Source organism: Labrus mixtus, chromosome 12, assembly GCF_963584025.1.
Source record: "Labrus mixtus chromosome 12, fLabMix1.1, whole genome shotgun sequence".
Classification (NCBI taxonomy): domain Eukaryota; kingdom Metazoa; phylum Chordata; class Actinopteri; order Labriformes; family Labridae; genus Labrus; species Labrus mixtus.
The window spans coordinates 14997306-15016610 of record NC_083623.1 but is presented as its reverse complement, the minus strand read 5'-3'; the positions used below and the strand labels follow the sequence as shown (position 1 = coordinate 15016610).

The following is a 19305-nucleotide window of genomic DNA, read 5'->3' as shown; positions in this document are numbered from 1 at the left end:
CTGCAGTGCCTCAACTGTACTTGGAGATTGCTACAAAAGCCAATCAGTTCCCATAAGGCCCAATATTAAATATGGAAAATTTAAAGCACTTTTTTAAACAGGCTGGCATAAAAACAGGTTTTGATTTGTATTCATTGGAATTTAGCAGGGATTCATTTTATACAAGGCAACTGTTTGGGGCCTGGTTACTTTGCATGACAGGTGGGTGTCTCACCCAAGATTAGGGTGAGTAAGCAGTGAGCCAGCTTCATTCCCCAAGCTCTCTTAGTTTCTTTGGCAATAAATGAACTCTGGTCAGCAACACAGATCTTAATCTGTGAGATGTGAAGTTTAACTTGTTCATTTACCAGTTTATGAATAAACCACACACACACAGTTTGTAGCTTTGATAACTCAGCTTTTGACGACCCCCTCTGTCAAACCAAAATTTGGGTGCCAATTGCCAAACTTGAGGCTTCACATTATGCAGAAGTCACCAAAAAGGCTGAATCCAAATCTGATTTGAGGTCACTTTTACCTGCAGTGTGAATACAGTGTAAGCCTCAACCTCATGGAAAGATAAACCTTTTTAAAACACTCAGCATTATGTCGCAGCTTCAAATGTAGAAGTGTTGGATTTAAATCATGGTTTCGTTTGTTTGTGAGATGTGACTTGATATTTTTAAGTTGTTAAATGTTTTTTCATGCTAATGCAACATTTGACTAACAGCATTGAAAGCTAGTTAACAAAATGCCATGGCACATTATTTAAACTGGAACTAGAACTACAATTCTTGCCAAATGGAGTAAAGATGTGTTTTTCCCGATACAGATCGATTATTGTTGTTCACAAACAACACAATAAAGTGACAAAGTCCCACTTTCCCTGTGGGTAGCATCCATCATGTGCCAACCTATATTGTGTAATACATCATTAAGGACGGAAGATTTTTCTACTGAAATAGATAGTTGACATTATCTTATATCTTCATTTTAATAATGAAAATTGGACCGCTTTGTTATCCTTACCTACTATATCAGCATTGTTTTCAGCTATCATTAACAGCTCCAGCACTTTACACTAGAGTGCCAAAGACTCATGGGACCTCAGTTCGACAGAGGCTATAAAAAGTAGGACAGGACTTTGGCTCTTTCAACTTTAAAACTATAAGTGGGCAGTCCTCTGCCTGTTGTGGTTGATGCTCTGCAGTCCAACATATTCGGAGCCAAATCATGCCCGTGTGGAGTAAATAGCAGAGGACTTTGTTATGTACACAAAAGGAGCACAGATCAAATGTGTCAGGAAGCCCTAGGTTATTTAAATATGGCAACATTGTGGAAAGTTCTGGGTGTTTTTTCAGGTCTTCTATATTTGAAATGTTGCCAATTCATCTATCCCCTATCTCTTGTTGTCAATGTGACATTACAGTCAGACGACAAGGAAAAGAAGAAGAATTGTGATGTATTTTGAATTTAGGTAAAATCAGAAAAATGGGCTTTGAAATTTTGGCAGAAGATAAAAATGTGTTGGTTTAAAAAAAAATACAGCTATAGTCAAATTCAACTCCTCTGGCAGGGATGATTCATGCTTGAATAAAGAGTTTCTCTATCTCAAAGCCGTTTGTCGCTCATTATCTTTCTAGTATTTTACCGTAGGGATTTCTCCACACCCATTTAGGAAGAGCTAGTAAGCTCAGACTTTCCATATAAAATACAGGAGCAATTGCAGGAAGCTATGAATATATTAAACTGAGCTGTGATGTAGCTTTGGCTGGCAATGGTGGGAACGTCTTTGTGCGCTCAGGATTATTTGCACATTCTTCATCTCCTTATACCTGAACAATGTGTGATACCCTCACAAGGTATGACCTCTTCATAGTCCTTTTGCACTCAGCACAGATAAGTTTGCATGGCATCATGTAACTCATGCAGACACAAGAGGACACAAAAGCTCAGGTCAACCACAGCGGAGCAAACAAAAAGAAACCAGGTCAGTGTGGGAATATGAGAAGTCCAAAACATGGTAATAATTGGGATAAAGCTCAGTCTGAAATACTAGAAGAGCCAAAACGCAGACAAAAGAGATCATACGATATAATAGGACCATGTTGAATGCTGTTGCTACTGGTTACAAAATATTCAACAGTTTGGTGCAGAAAAAAACCCAGAGACTGTCCTGTGTTTACCTTCCTAACATTGAATGAACACGGTCTTACCTTTATAATGTAAAAGATACAGACATGTTTCATTTATTCTCCATTCCGAGCATGCAGAAGATTCCAGAGACAAACAAGAAGAATATACAAATAGACCGAAAAAAAAAACACAACGCAACATAACACTGGCGCATGTCAATCCCCATTGTGCAGGACTTAACAGAATGCTGGAGTTCTTCAGAATCACAGGAAGCAGAACCCTCGCTGTCAGAAAATTATTCATTTGGTCAGGGGTGTTTCAAAAGGCTTTGCCATCCTTTCAAAGTTAGCGGTTAACATACATCAGCCGAAATACCCTTTTTTGTTCTTTGCTTGGTAAATAGAAGCTCTGTAGTGTTAGCTGCTGTAATGTCCTGTTACTATACACATTTTCCTAACTAATCTTCTATTGAATGCATCACAAAGTTTCAAAAAAAAGATAATAAATTGATCATACTAACTCCTGTTGCTGAAAATAGAGGTCAACACTTAATGTCCCCTTGCAATCTACACTAACGCTAGGTGTAAACAGCTAGAGAGCTGCTGTGTAACAAGTCTTAAGATCTGTTTGTGTAATGATTTAATTATAGAAGTGTATCAATGTCGGAAATAAACCCAATTATAGGAAGGCTTTCAAAAACTGAAATAACACAATTTCAATTGAGGATGCACCTTGTTTTTGTTCTGGCAGATGGTTTCTATATAAGGTCCTGAATTGTATGGGAAGGCTAGTGGATTTGGCTTTCTTGACTTTAAGGCACCTTATGAATTCTGCTATTCTGCTCAGGTGCCTTAAAGCAAGACTTAGATTAGCAAAAGAGCTGTGTGTGCCCTGCTTAACTGCCATTTGACATTGAATGTCTTGCCTTGCCAGGTTTCAGTCAAAAACATTTTTTGCTAAAATGCCTCACGATGATCGCCAGCAAGTAGCTACTTCCCGCTCATTTATCTTCAAGGACCAATTTAATGTGGCATTTTGAAGAAATGTTCAGGTTTATTGTGTCAACATCATCATACAGCTGAAAGAGAGGAGGCAGCTGACAAAGAGGTAAGCAGCATTGTAGGCCACCGTGCTTCAAACTGCCTTTGTCAGGGTTAATCGGCTCTCCTGTGACACTGGGGGGCAAAACATCGAACATCTCTCTTTAGAAATATGTTGGCTACCAAGCGAGCTATCAATCACCTGGAGAGGAATCTCGTGAGTACGTGTGTGTTCTTGAGGTAGGCTGTCCTACTTCTGTTCAGCATATGACATGAAGATGTTGATGAATGTCTTTTACATAATACCTCACCTCGCTCCACTTACATAGAATGTTTCCTTCTCCTATTGACCTACTTTCATATATCCTTAGTATTTATGAGTATATACTGTAAGTATTTACAGTGAGAGTAGGCGGACCAGACGCCCCTTTTATGCCTTTCAAAGCCTGCAAATGTGGCCAAGAAAAATAATATTAGTTGAACACTTTTATTTTCTTTTAACATTTTGTAGTTCTTGTTTTTGCGTTTCAAACCTTGTTGAACCTCTCTTCATTGCATAGACTGTAACCCCTCGTGACTGATTGGACTAGATTTACTGATCCTTAATTAAAGAGTTTGAATGAAAGCAGAGAATTGACCTGTCAGGTTAGGACATTTGGTTCAGAGAGAGTCAATTCATCTTCACGGGTGAATAGGGGAGGAACACAAGAGTTGCCATGCAAAAACAACAACGGGATGTGTCATTTTCCTAAGCTATTTCATTTCTTTAAAACTTTCAGTTGTTTAAAGGTTATCATATTGCTTAAAAGAAAAAGGAATTGAAATCAAATAATTAGTACATTACAGATCTTGTAACAGCAGCTCTTCTTAAGTTTAAATTTACAATGTAAGTGTGCTATGTAGAGATTCTTGCATCAATCAATCAGGGACACTGGATGTCTGTTTAAGTTGGGGGAGCTGAGAGAAGTCATTCTGTATGATGGTGTTGATTATTAACAGCAGCTCATACCAATTTTAAAACATTTAAAACTTCAGCAGACAATAAGCTTCACACTTTCCACAGACTTAGCCAGACTTGACCAGTTTATAGTTTATAACTAAATAGAGCAGTGACGGTGGCAAGCAGACACACAGTAGTCAATGTGCACTCAGTATATTTATACTGCTCCATTTCACAGGATAATCACAAGTCTTTGATTTTTCGGTCGCACTGAAAAACTCTCTGAAACCCCTCAATGTGTACGCAATGATAATAAAGCTCAGACCTGCTATTAGTTCCACCATGCAGGAAGTATTATAAACAAGTAATCCACTCTTTTAGTAAACAGAAGAAAAAGTGATCACACAACTTGGTGTTCTACATCTATATCCCAAAAGACAGGGTACCCAATAAGTTTCAATGTTTCTAAAAGCTGATGATTTTTCGTTATGCCTGATTTTAGGGGGTTCTGCAGCACCCTCACAACACCCTACTTCCTGCATCCCTGCAATTAATAAAAAAGGATTTCACAAAACATAGTTATCTTACAAAAAGTCATTAATAAAAACGTTGAATTAGTTTCACCAACTGCCAAGCGAAACTGTAGAGTAATTGCCGGAAGTAAGCTACATGACAAAGCTAATGTTAGCATGCTACTCTTGAGAGCGTAGAGGAAATATGTTTGAAGCATTTGAGTCTACTTTGATGAAATCCAGTTCATTAGTAATGTAGATCTTAGCTGGGGTAATTGAATAAGATTTCACAAAAATATAAACAACTCTGGCTACCTTTAAACTTCAAAAGGCTTTTCAGAATGATACGGCTAAAGGTCTGTCTGATAGGTTAGCATTACTGTACAGGCCATTGTATTTTGACTTCATTTTAAACAACTAGCTCAAAAATTCCAAAGTAGGCCTACAAATGTCTTCATGTTTGCAACATCATATAAAATGTAGGCCTAGTTGATTTAACTGCCCTACATATTATGAAACCCCTGTATTTTGAATGTTGTGCTCAACTTCATGCTATACTTTTTAGAGAGGCTTGATTGGCTTTTATTTACTGAGCTGATGAGGCAGCCAACTTTAGCTGTCCCTTATTTAAAACTTGAGCTATAAGAGCTCTGTATGAAGACATTAGCACCTAAACTTGGTTATGGGTTAAGAAAGTATGCAATGGCTGCCGCAACCAAATCTTTTCCTGCTAATCCAAACAAACATTTGAATTTCAACAGTCCACACCACACACAGAAATGTTTCAATCAGAAATGGGTGGACATTTAGCCTTGTAAAGCTGGGCTTCTGTGCTACACACTGATAAAAAATGATTTAATTTCCCTACAATAGATTATGTAAAAATATACCTCTTGGAGTTAATGTCTCGAGGGGAAAAGGCTCACCAAGCTTGATTTCATTCTCCATGCAGAGGGGGCAGGATGACACCAAATCCTCCTCTGAATGGAGAAATAACGAAGCCAACATGTCATGGTGGAACAGTATGTCAGGCCTGTCGCCTCCAGCATGGCTGCAACAGAGCTCCGCTGGGACTGCACAGAGCCAAGGCCTGTCTGTCAGTGCGTGGGTGGATGCATGTGTGTGTGTGAGTGTGTGTGTGTGTGTAGGCACAAGGAGGAGAAAAGTGCGACACACAGAGAGGAAGAGTTGCCTACCTAATGCTGACTGGTCAGATCCAGGCTATAGGACCAGATGGCTTAGTTTGGCCTATGATTCCCCAGGTCATTGTCCAAATAAGCATTTGTCTGCACACACTACTTCATACACACATACACATCCAGAAATATGCATGTACATACAGGAATAAACTAGCCCTTAATTCACAACCATTGTTTAGGTTTTCAATGCCTGCTTGAAAAACTTTCTCTCACTCACGTTTCACTTTAAAGTCTGAGCATTCTCTCGAAGCCCTCCTATGCATAAACAATGTTTGGAGGATAAAAAGTGGCAAAAGGGAAACTTTGAAGGGTAAGGGGTGGGGGGGGGGGGGGGGGGGAGTGGGGGTGTAAGGAAAGGAACATAGGAAGCTAAATTTAGGTGCTCCAGTATGAAGGTTAAAACTCAAAGAGAAAGGAAAAGATGTTGAAGGTGAAATCTACTCTGACCTGGCTTTCAAGCATTTCCATGCTGCATAATTCAACTCAATATATTTGTTTATAACACTAAATGCAGCGTAAAGCATCCATCCAGGGTCCATTTTATGTGATTGTTAGGTTATCTGTAGTCGTAATAACTTCAAATATGATTCATGGTGAATAAACAGATTATGAGTGATTATATGTCGTAGCTTTCATCATATTTATTGGTCTCATGAATCTTGTTTTAACGTCCGTTATCAAACTATAAGACTATAAAGTTGATATAGCCATCTGACATCACCCATTGGTTTGTGGATGAATGACATCCAAGTCTAGTCTACTCATTTCTTTTGAACCGCAAGTAACCATATGTGGATGACAGGGTGAATCAGCGTCATTCCGTCTCTGTCCTGCAATAGCAGCTTGCCAATCACAGGTAGCCACACCCAATAGCGCACCTCGCTTGTCCCTTTATTTCTCTAAATGTGACCGTGTTTACTAAAAGACATCAATTGTTGGATACAATAGGCTTTCTTTATGCAACCAGTGGGGTCGCACCCTGCTGGCCATTAGAAAACATATGGGTCAAAGGCATTTCCATGTTGACCTCACTAGAAACCAAAGCTTAAATACATTTTATTTAAACGGTCTGGTTAATAAGTTTAACAAGAAGCAGGTCACAATGGCTCAAAATTGATTAATATCAATTAAATATAAACAATCAGAAGTCCGTGGCTCTGTGTGCCACGGTCTTCTGATTGTTTATTCATGGCCTGATAATGCCAACGTGAGCACCTGGGAGCGTGTTTAGGCTGTGCACGGGGTACCCTGTTGACCATCAATCAATTAGATATAGTTTCTCTTTTAATCCCAACTCCGTGCTTTTTGTGTTGACTCCTCTCTCACAGTTGTGTTGATCTCTGTGTTTTCAAGCTCGTGTCGTCTTTATTTTCTTCATCATAGCTGTTCTTGTGCATGTTTTCCTCTGTCTTTTTTTTTTTTTAGGCTTGTCCCTTTTCCTGCCATTTTATTGGTTAGCTATTGACACACCACGTCTAGGAACACAAACACAAAAGATCAAACACGCCTGACTACACAAAGAGTGCCTGACCCTTCATAGTTTGTCTCACAGGGGGCCATGTGACGTCTCCGACTGTTTACATTAGTTTCCTGTCCTTGACCGATAGTACAACCTGCACTCTGTCTGACAACAGACAGTCCTTACATTTTTCATTAATCTTTTAATCCTTTCATGCATCCATTGTGTATATATGCCATGAGCTATAATACACAAAAACACAACTAATATTTACCTATCAAATAAGTGCAAGGACAATTCACCCTGGCTGCACCTTCATTCAGTATTACTATGACTTCAAAAAAGGACATTGACACACACACACACACACACACACACACACACACACACACACACAAATACGGACACACACCCTCCATGTCACTTCATGACAATAAGGCCTTGTCTCAGTGCATTTCCTGACTGTGCGGAGAGAATGGGACACTTTCCGGAGATTCTTCTGCTGCCCATGAAACACGTTATTACAAACAAACAATCATGCACAATCTGCAGCCGTCACTCCCAAGGGAAAATAAAAATGGTTTGATGTAATTTCACTAATTAGTTGCATCCCGTCATAAATGTGAAGACTTTGTAGGCAGACAATGAGCCTGTTTGTGTCCCGTGATTCAGTGGAAGTCCTGATCTGTTCAGAGCTGGTTTTGCCTTTTACGTGAAGCTTCCCACCTTCTATACTCGTACAACATTTCTTAAATTGTGAACAACAGCTGGATTACAAAAAAATTAGCCGTCTATTCTCTGTACAGTATTTCTTTGCTGGCCTTTTTGGTAAACAAACTCTTCCAAACAGTGACACTCATGTCTGGTCAAAATAATCAAAACACAATATATTATTATATACAAACATTAACTTACCCAACTAGCTCACTGATAAGCTCTAATAATATAAAACCACATTCATTAACTATAAACTCAAAGTCTCTTTCTCAACGTATGCTTTAATCAGCGTTAGCTCCTGTGTCGACTCACCTGCCTCAAAGCTTGACAGTAAAGTGAGCCTGGCTCATGACTTTCCAGATGATGAATCCAAAGTTGTTTTCTTAGCATGTTTGCACTTCTTAGTTGGTACCCGGCATTCCAACACAGGACTTTACCATTTTTCTCAACCCGAAATGCTCCCAAAGTTGTATGCATCATCATCACGATGGGGTTTTGTAAACAAACATTGTGTGTTCTTGTAGTTCTGTCCCTGTGGTGCTAAAAATTATTTACTTTGGACTTATTTTCAGCTCGTAAATGTGCCTGATATTTTGGATTCTGGATTCTTGATAAGGGTGACAACCAAAAATCGGTTGGGGACCTCTGGTCTTTGCACCGACTCTTAAATTCGTGAACCTTTTATCCATTTACTTATTTTTATTGTGGTCTGGAAGAGCTTATTTATATGCTCTTTGTTAGTGACGTGATCTCCTCTCCTCTGCCGCTTCCCAGCTAATTGGATGATTCGGCATTAAGTATTAAAGTGTGTGTGTGTGTGTGTGTGTGTGTGTGTTTGTGTGTATTGCATAACCCTCTGTTTTTGGAGTGCATGAAAAGGAAGCTCAGCACTTGTCCTAGGGTGCTGTCAGTCGTGCCACTGAAACCAACTGTGGGATTAAAAGAGAGAGAAAATAGAGAGCGAGAGAGATAGAGATGATCTGGGAGAGACAGAAACAGAAAGAGGGCTGTGTAGGGGCTCAGCAGGGCCTCAAAACACCCCTAGGCCAGCTATCTTTTGGCCCACTGGGATGATGTGCTCAGGATACAGCAAGACTGATTGTGGAGAAGAGAAGAGGAAGGTAGAGAGGGAAAGAGGAGATCAGACAGAGAAAAGAGTGAGATGAAGACTCAGCTTTTAAGTTGAAAAATAGGAAGAAAGAAGATTTTTGAAAGTTTGTCAACATCTTTTTTTCATAACCAAAATGCATCTAGTCAACAATGAATTGTTAACAGTCAAAGGTTTCTATAAGGCTCACAGGTCAACTGCTGAAGCAGTTTTATTAACAGATAGACCAATAAGAATCTGTTTCATCTTTGGTATTCTGCAGCTAAGAGGAAATTTAAGACTTTTTTGCTCCTAATATCAGCATTGATATCCATCACACTGAGGTGTTACGCGAAGGTTTTAAAGCCAAACATGTATACTGCTATTTTCATAAGATTTCAGCATTTTTACAAGCCAAACACTCGTCCAAAGCAAGGCTCCCTTTTTTCATATTCATTCTTTTGCAGTATTTAAATGAAATTCAATTTAAGCCCCAGTAAACATGTGAAAAAAATGTTTAAGGGAGTCGATTTATGTTTTGTTGTTGAGATGTTGAGTTTGACACATTTTCTTTTGGACATTATTGCACATTTGATGAGTATCCGAATCATTTGAGTACTGGGTGGTGGACAAAAAAATATAACCCAAGACAAAATTCTGCACACCAGAAGCTGCTCCAATACAAATTGGATAGCACATGACACCACAGGACTCGGGCCCGAAATGTCACATGTGGTGATAAATTCCATTAAATGTATATTGAAGCAGCGTCTGGTGTGTGAACTTAGTCTTCATTTTGTCTGGGGAGCCACTCCACTGTTTTTTGTGTCATAATAAATGTGTAGGCGTTAAGAAACAAAGTTTTCAGGGACCTTATGTTGTGTTTATGCATTGGTCTATTTGTTGTATTTTTAATATTACATAAAGAAAGCACAACACAGAATCTTTAAGCATAGCCTGTAAAGTTACGTTACAAAGATTCAGCAGAATTGATACAGCGTGCATCTCCTTCCATCCCTCCAGTTTTTGTGCTGTTTCGTTCTGTTCACATCTTTTCTTTGACGGATAAAGATGTTCAAAGTTGTCTGTGGCTGATTGTTTTGGCTTTCATTTCACTGTTGTAGCTCGTATGCATAGTGGTGGGATGTGTGAGAATGACTGCACGCATAATCAGAAAGAGAAGAGAGGGAAAATGTCCAATTAATCTTTTGTCTACAGATGTACAAGAATCCCTCTAGAGGTTTTGGATCTATGACAATAAATATCAGATCACAGGAAAAAGTACAGTTACAACCATACTTCGCATGCAGCAAGACATTTGCAAACTCCAAAAAATCAGCTGGCTCTCAGTTCCTTTCCAATTTGCAATTTCCTTTGCAAGAGCATTACGAACAGGAACAGAACAAAATTCCCCTGGATCCAGATGGACAGACCTAAAAACAATCAGCACAATGACACAATGGAGAAGCAGTAGGCTGCTAAGCTCATTCGTAAGAAAACTCCCTACATCTAATTCAAATGGCCTCTATAGTTCAAATGAACACACAGATGATTGGCAAGCCATTTAGTTGGCATCACTTACAATTTGTATAACACAAAAAACAGTCCCTAGTATTTAATAGTAGGCTACCTCAATGGCTGATTGGAGTTCCTATGAATTAGCTAGCAGAAAGTCTGTCTTTAGCAGAAAAAGATAAGTAGCATTACTTTTAGTTTTTCTCATAAATAAAGAAGGAAAATATTCTACACTTTGATCATTCATAGGGTAAAACATCCAGGCTACTAAAAATTAATCAGAAAAGTATGGAGAAGGAAAATAAAACAGGGTAGCAAGCATGAGATGCTAACTTCTTAGCTAGCTAGTGGTGCTGGGCATCGTGGTAAATTGCAGAACAAAAACAGGACACAAAGACTCAGTCCTGCATTTCACTTGAGACAAAACATGTAAAATCCTCCAAGTGTAGGAGTCATCAGCATTTTCAAAGAATGTTTTCCTAGGAAACAACAAAACCTGGCAAAACGTTTTTGACATGATAATAGCATAAAAGTGCAAGCAATGCTAGATATGTGCTAAAAAAAGATTTTGACATCGATCTTGTTTTCGTGGAAGCCTAATAGAACAATCCATATCAGCTAGGTAACAATGTTGGCTCTACACAAAAATGCTTTGACTGAAAGTTGATCTAAATCCGCATGTTGAGATCTGCAGGAAGATAAAACAGGTGTATAAATAAACAACAAAAATGTCAACCTTAAATCACGAGAGCTAGATATTTGGTCGATATTGTGCAACCCCGCATCACATGATGTTTTCATCCAGAGACTGACCTGATATAACCCGTTGCCACATCACAACTTTAACCTGTTGCTTTGTGCACTGTTTTCCACCATTACTAACACAGCATTACATATTTTTTGGAACAAACACTTTTAATCAATTGACCTCTTTCACTCTTACTCCCCTCACTGGCCAATTCTGATTGGCTGGTTTGCACAATAACAAAAACTTTGACATGCTTTATCAGCGAGGGTCTTGGATTGATTTGACCTCTAAAAAAATATGTGTTTGGACCATAGACGATTTTAGACACTTGGGGTGCTGATGCACCCTTAAATTTCATCGCATCTCAAGTACTGAAGTATTGAATAAATCGTTTGTATCTCAAAATAGTATCTGAGTACCGTAATAATGTTAGCATACTTGTTTACTTTCACCACCACTGATCTGTGGGAGGCAGGCTAACATAAGTGAAAATCCTAATGATGCTTGCATCTATATGATGACAATGACACACAAAATGCAATATGCAGAAACAATATATTCCATATTTCATTTTCATATAACAATTACTTGGTGGTGTACAAATGCATGTTATATATTGTACTTAATAAAAATCTTTAAGAGCTGAGCACCCCTGATTTGGCTGTTTGTTGTGTTTATGTATAAGACTGTGTTATTCGTTAGAGTTTACATGTACTGATTTCAAGGCCTTTTTCTTGTCTCTTGGAATCCCACAGATTATTAACTCCACAGCTACTTGTTCTCACGTCACATATAGGATTCAAAGAACAGCATTGACGTCAGTATTGAAAGCAGTGAACGCCTGTTTTCATACTACTACTGCATTGTAGTGAAAGGGGAGGGGTAATTGGTTGAGAGGGAGAAAAAGGTTAACGGTTTGTTTTAGGTTTGGAGTGAGTATGAGGAAGGTGTGTGTAAGTCTCGGGTCAGCTTGGAGAGCATAATCACATTAGAGGAAACAATAGTAATGTTTATGAATGAACAGGGGTCTGAGGTTAATATAATACACATTTTTTAATGGGACATACAGTATATGGTCTGGTATTACACTTGTGTTTGAGGGAATAGTTTACCAAATTAAAATGCCTTGTGTGTTTAAGCATACCTGGCCAATAAAGCTGATTCTGATTCTGATTCTGAATAAATCTAAAATTCACAAGTTGATTGTATAAACCCACAGATAAGTAAGTTGTGTTTACCATCTGAGACAAAATGTGAATGTGAAGAACTTCCCTTTAGAAAACCAAAACACCCCAGTTGAACACTCTTAATTGCAGGCCTTATGTTCCTGAAATGTAATCACTATTGCTGCTCAAGTTGCTGCTACTAACAGCAGCAGAAGGAACGATAACAACAATCTGACAATGCTGAGCATGGATATGATGTTGTAACAGTTTTTGTCACTAAGGGACCCGTTATTTATTAGGTCATTTCTTTGCTAATGAGCCAAGGTCAGCTAGTGAACATTAACAAATTCCCAATTTTGTAACATGTGGTAGTTAAACTATTCCACCGTCCGTATTAACATCTACTTCAACTAAGTATCTTGTCGCGGTAGTTTAACATAAAGTTTACATTTCTAACTTGTTTTTATTGTTCATAACTTCAAACATATATGATGTTTAGGTATTTGTACACGTTTGTTAGTTTATTGCTAAAGTAAATGCACTTTAGAAAAGTGTATTTTTCATTTATTTAAAATTTGTAACCTACAGCAGCCATATTTTCTTTATCTTCGCATGAAAACCAGATGAGTAATAACCTCAAAAAAGTGCCTCAGATCTCTTTAAACGACAGGGACACAACATCAGCATGATTGAAAATAGAAGACTTCAGCCAAGTAGCTACTTGGAACCTGAAAACATTTGAATGGGAATTGATACCTTAAGATGTAACATTAGATTAGGATGTAGCAGTGTACAATGCATTTTGTTTTTAATTCCAATGTTATAAGGTGTTCTTAGGTACCGGTATATGCTTCGGTATGTTTAAATAGTTAAAGTCTATTAGTTCATGGTATTTATGCTGCACTGCAGTATGTTAGGGTTTACTATTATTTTGTTTGGTTTACTATAGTAGAGTATGTTATTGTGTTGTTCACTATTAAAAAATGGCATTATGCACTTTATGTTATACTGTAATATTGTTGTAAGGGTTCAGTATAGTGTGACATTGGATAAAATGACATAAAATTAATTCTTTTGAATCATACACTGCACAGTTGCAGTTGGGTACCTGTTTAAACTAATCCTGTTCTGCATGCTGCTGCTGCCCGAGTCCCTTTAGAAAGTACAAAAATAAAATGGGATTAAGTAGAGAAGAGATCAAAAGACAGGAAGGAGTAGAGATTCTCTCCTTATGGACTGACAGAGGCTTTGTTCTTCTTATCTATTTAAAGAGCTGTGGTGACCACAGGGTCGAGTGAAAGTGTGTGTGTGTGCTCTGCACTGGTTAAAGGTGATGGTCTGTATAAACAGGGAAGAGATTTGTGCATCAGTTCTTTCTGACCCCCCAGATTTTTAAGTCCTTACCTCTTCCATAGATGGCATCAGATTGCGTGTGTATGTGTGTGACCTGCAGGACACCCACTCAGACTGCTGTCTCCATGGCGAGGGCTGCTTCCTGTCATCGGAAGGCTGGGCTTCCTGTGCTGAGGGCGCTGTTACAGTTGGTGTGTGCTGCAGATTTCAAGTGTTGGATCACAGTATTGGTGCTAAACAATAAACAAGGAAATAAAGCAGAACTAGCAACAACTTAAATAATACAGTATAAGAAGCTATTACAATATATAAAATAGAATTTAAAAATGTAAAACATATAATATATAAAATAAAAAAACACAAAATGTACAAAAGGTGCAATTTAGGAGCTGTGTAGTGGACTATATATATGAGGAAAAAAAATCTTACAGTACATGTATTGTCCCTGACAATTAAACTGATAAAATGAAATAAAAAATAATGTGGGTTAAATTAATACCTCCACAAAGACTTTGGTTTGAGGGTGATTCCAACCCCCTTTCCTGAGGTAAAGTCCTACATGGTTTTACCGGTCCATTTTGGAATTTCTGCTAAATCACAAAAAGCAACCATTCTGTGCTATGTAAATTGCAGTAAATGTACAGTATATAGTTATAGAAAGCCCAATTCATCAAATGCACACACTGCATCTCTAGGAGGGAGAGGGCCTTGACAAAGTGTCAGTTTTTGCAAAATATCGGAAATGAGAACACTCTGATTGTTTAGATGGCGGCAGATCATGGAGCCAGCAACAGCATCAAAGTCATACACTGAATGACTCATGCAGTGGTTTAGTTTATACTCCTGTTAGCACGGGACCAGAGAGACGGAGCTGGACTAAGCAGGGGAGGTCGGGTGAAGTTTGGGGTGAGGCTAAAGGTGGAGGAAGCCTCTTTAAATAGCAAAGGCAGGCCAAAGCCATTGTTTGAACTGTTCCAGTGTCTGTTCCTGTCCTCCTGTAGACGACTCCATCCCTGTTCGACACACCCCTGAACTGCACTGAGTGGACAGTAGACTCATAGGCACCAGGGGGGAAACCATTTAGCTGCATGCTATTCTTTGAGGATGACTATTGTAAAACATTGGCAGAGGACAATGGGAGGGGGCTTTCAGGGAAATACATTTGTGAACAAGTGTGCCAGAAGTAAACCTTGACATCAGTTTGCAATGTAAAGATCTATATCAGATTATCAACTTACATGACACAGTGCAAAGTTTGTATTTCGGTTGCACACAGTTTCAATTTGGACTTCTGATTGCTGCTGACACTAAACTCCCCAAGCATTGCACAAAAATCATGATCAGATGCATGATGACATTTCCAACTTAATTTGCAGCCTTCTGTGACAAAGTGTGACTGATGGTCAGTGCTTACATAACCATTCCTATGCACACTATAACAACTGTGATTTCCAGTCTCCAGGTTGTTTTTGTAACTTTGTAAACTTGATGTCTTCTTAATTCATCTATCTGTAATTTAACTCTTAAGTTTGGTGTCAAGTATTAGTTCTGAACTATTTTACAAAGACAGGATGGAAGTGCATTCAATACACTGATTATATGACCAGTTTTTTTTTTTAAGACAGTGAGTAGTGCCTTGCATGTAATATTCGGCACTTTGACTTTGACAAATTTTACACAACGTAGGCATTTTACTTGTTGTCACCTTTGTGAAGGCACATAATATTGTCTTCTTACTTTAGAATTGTGGTTTATTTTTTGTTGTTCTAACACATTGAACACAGATAAAATCCTGTTTAATTTTCAGTCGTGTCATGCCAAACAAAGACAGGTTTGAGGGGGTTGAGAATACATGCAAAGCATTATAACTTTGAGAACAAGGTTATAAAGGTTAAAAAAGAGAAAAGTACCTTCAATTTTTTTTTGCATGTAGCACCTCTCTGTCTTTTGTGACAAACACCTCACATAACACCAGACGGGTTAGCATGTAAGCGTTCCTTTAAAAAAAAAAAGAAGGTATTTATTGTTTGCTTCGGGCCATTGTGTTAATTTGGTTTTCTTCTTCACATTTGTGACTGACAGAATGGAAGGAGAAATGTGCTGATGGCTTTCCCTCTTTCCATCTCTGTTTGGACTCTGTTAGATCAAATTTAAATCAAAGTAAACTGAGAATAGTTCTTTATAACTTTACTGTTTGAAAGGTATACATGCATCAAATACCACCCAGCTAGTTCTCCACGCAGGATAAAGAAGACACTGATTCTTATTTGACACAGGTTTGATGTGTATCAGAAGTCATCTGGGCGGGCAGGACAGGGACTGCAGCTCTGCAGTATCTGATGAAACTGTTCTTCTCACAGTACTTGACATTTCAGTCCTCCAGTCAGCACTGCACATCTCTCTTCTCGCACGGTGAGGGAGTCAGCATCTTTACGTAATGGCTGATTTGTATCAAGCAGAGGAGAGTGGCAGTATTTCAAAGAACACCTACACTATCTAAAAAGCAGTGTGTGTCTGTTTGTGTGTGTTACAGTATCTAATCCTTTCCACAAGAAGCAGCTGATATCATAGCAGAAATATATATGGAGAGCCCGAGTAACAAAAGTGAATTTTCAAGCAGAAAAGTTGCTGCCTACACAGAGATTAGATAAAAGAGAATAGAGGTGTTGTTCTAAATTGGAAGCCGACCACTCAAACCTGGACTGCGCTCCACTTAAAATACTTCAATCTTCCATCTCCTCTGAGTGCCAGGAAAAAGAAAGGTTTAATAAATCGACTCTCAGATACTTTCCTGTGATTGTCTATACTTTATGACTCATTGTGTTGTCCTGCGAAGCAAACCTTACCCATCTGGCACATGAGGAGGATAAATGAAACCCTGTGAAGGATTTTTCAAAATAGCATCTGTCCCATTTTGGCACCTGGCTTGAACACAGGCTTCTTCATCCAAACAAATAGTACCACACTGACTCTTAGCCAGAGACACGAGGGCGGGTGTGTAATGTTTTGTTAAACAGTTATTAATTTGCTGAGTTAAAGAGAGATCAATTAGTAGCATCGAAAGAACACATTTGGGGTTTACATGTTGTGGAAAAACCTTGGTTGAAATGTGTTACCCCTTGGCTTTTTGAGTCTGTAAAAAAACTTACTACGCAATTAAAAAGGAATTTCTGAAAACCTGGACACCAGCAATGTTCTGAAGACTAGGCACACATGGTCTTGACACTGTGCTACTATAAGGCAGTGCTTAACTCCAGTGCTAACATCAGGAGACGTTTCTGGAATGGGGACTGTTGTTTATACTTACACTCAGGGATTGTATCACTTTCGTCTTCTTTTTGCTCTCAGTTGGTCGTTATATGTGAATTGATTGTTTGTACATCTATTGAAAAATTCCATCATTTTGACAGTATCAAATGCATTCTTTGGCTGTATCTGGGTCAGTTCATTAAATGTGTTTTTCACTTTGAGCTTTGACAAAAAATGATAATAATTCAGTAGTGTAGCTGCATTATTCCTTGAGCAGAGCTACTCTGTTGGAAGTTCAATGGTCAAGTGTAAGGACACACTCTCTGGCTTCTCACTGGGGTTGGTGACTGAATCACCTAAGTGCAGAGTCAGGTGTGTTTGTGGCTCATTGGCCTTGATTAAAGCCAGGTGTGGGAAGCTTATTTATACTCCTGGAATTCAGTGATCTGTGCTGACTCATCACCTTCAGAGGTATGAGAGGTTCTCCCTGTGTTGTCTCTTGTTGTCTGTGTGTTCATAAACACAAACAAATAACTTTCTGTGTATTTGTGCCTATTGCTAAAATAATTTGGGGTGCTGGGTAGTTATTATATACCAGCCTTTTGTGTTGAGTTTTAAGGCCTCCCTGGCAGCCTTTACTTTCGTGAATTGTTTCTGGGTCTCCCGGACAATTTAGTCTTGAGTCAGCTGCTTGGCAGCAGTGGTTTAGTTAATGATTTTCAGTGCATTAGTTAGAAGGGTGTTTTGGCTCTATACCACCCCCCCCCCCACCCCCCTCCAATCTATCGCTTGAGATTTTTGTGGTTATCCTTCTTGGATAACTTTAAGACAACCCTGGGTCCACACCTGTGTCCCACTTTCCCGTTTCCCTGACAGACTGACAGTCAAGGGGCAAGCCGGTTTACAGCTAAACCTATAACAACTTTATGGTGTTTTCTCTTTTTTCTGTAACGGCTTCACATTACTGTAGGAGCCAACATCTGTTTTGTTGAATGCATTTATTCATGTTAAAAAGCAAACTACAAAAAGTTTGACTTGCATCAGCAGCAGGTCAATTTGGTTCTGATACAGCTGTGTGAGAGTAATCAGTAAGGGTATCAGCTAAAGTTGATTTCATGCACTATACCCTTGAAATTCTTCTTAGATAGCAAATTTGAGAACCCAGTGTGAGAATAGGGGAGGCCATCACTGACATAATAAATGATGTGTAAAAAGGTGATGACAAAATGTAAACGTCAATAAAGGCAGACTTTGATTTAGTGAAGATATGAAAGATTTGATTCTATTGGCCTGTAAATCGTAAATAAAACATGAGAAAATTGGATATTGTGGAAATAAATGTGTATCACTGTACAAATGACTCATGATTCCATTTGCTGCAGCTTAAAACCCTTAATAATTGGGTCTTTATTTAAAAAAGTGTTGACAAACACAAGCAAGGATTAATAAAATTGAGGAGAAAATGTTTTCTAAGATGTGTGAATTCTGTTATATTATGTTATGAGTGTTATATCTGTTTTCTGTGATATTCCTGTACATATACCACAACCACCTCTGACATGAGGAACTCTCATCCCATCTCTGCACATAATCCGATCGCTCCCATGATGCAACCATGACGAAAGTGATGTAATGCCAGCGTAACTTCCGCCCTTGGCATGGTAGCTTTTTGTCAAAAAAAAGTGTGATGTTAATAATCACTGACAGAGAGACAGAGCATGCTCACCAAAGTGGTGTGAGGCATTCACTGACACCTCTTTCCATCCTTTCATTCACATCTTCCAAAGTACACGTGATATCTTGATGATCCAATCAGAAGTTTTTTGAACTCATATAAAGACGGATGATAAAAAAGAGAAATATTTCTCTTTTTTGAGCTTGTTCTCTCCTCTATCACTCTTTTTTTTAGCAGCTTTATTCATTCATTTTTCATCATTTTCTTTGTCTATCTCTGCATCTGTCACAGATCTAAGCCTGAACATGGAGGCTTGTAAAGTGAGCACACTGTGGATCCTTCCAACGAAAAATCCAGCCAAGAGAAACCAATTACTCCAATCAGACGGAAGCAACAAGACCAGGAAGGAAAATGAGGGTGAGGAAATGAGGAAAGGAAAAGAGGAGGTAAGAAAATGAGAGAAGAGGGGTTCAGAGAATGGGAATGATATCAGGGTACAGAAGAGCAGGAAGGTTAAGATGTATGAAAAT

The 19305-nt window shown here is 38.6% G+C and overlaps 1 protein-coding gene across 3 annotated transcripts in view; it reads right to left on the bottom strand.

Moving 5' to 3' along the window:
- LOC132985078 (alpha-N-acetylgalactosaminidase-like) overlaps nucleotides 1-19305 on the bottom strand; it is a 423896-nt gene that overhangs the window by 243315 nt on the left and 161276 nt on the right. The window contains exon 1 of one of the 3 annotated variants that reach the window (XM_061052235.1): nucleotides 16349-16352. The exons of the other annotated variants lie outside the window; for them this stretch is intronic. The gene's annotated coding sequence lies outside the window, so the exon portion shown is untranslated. Of the gene's footprint in view, nucleotides 1-16348; nucleotides 16353-19305 lie in introns of those variants that run through there. 3 annotated transcript variants of the gene reach the window in all.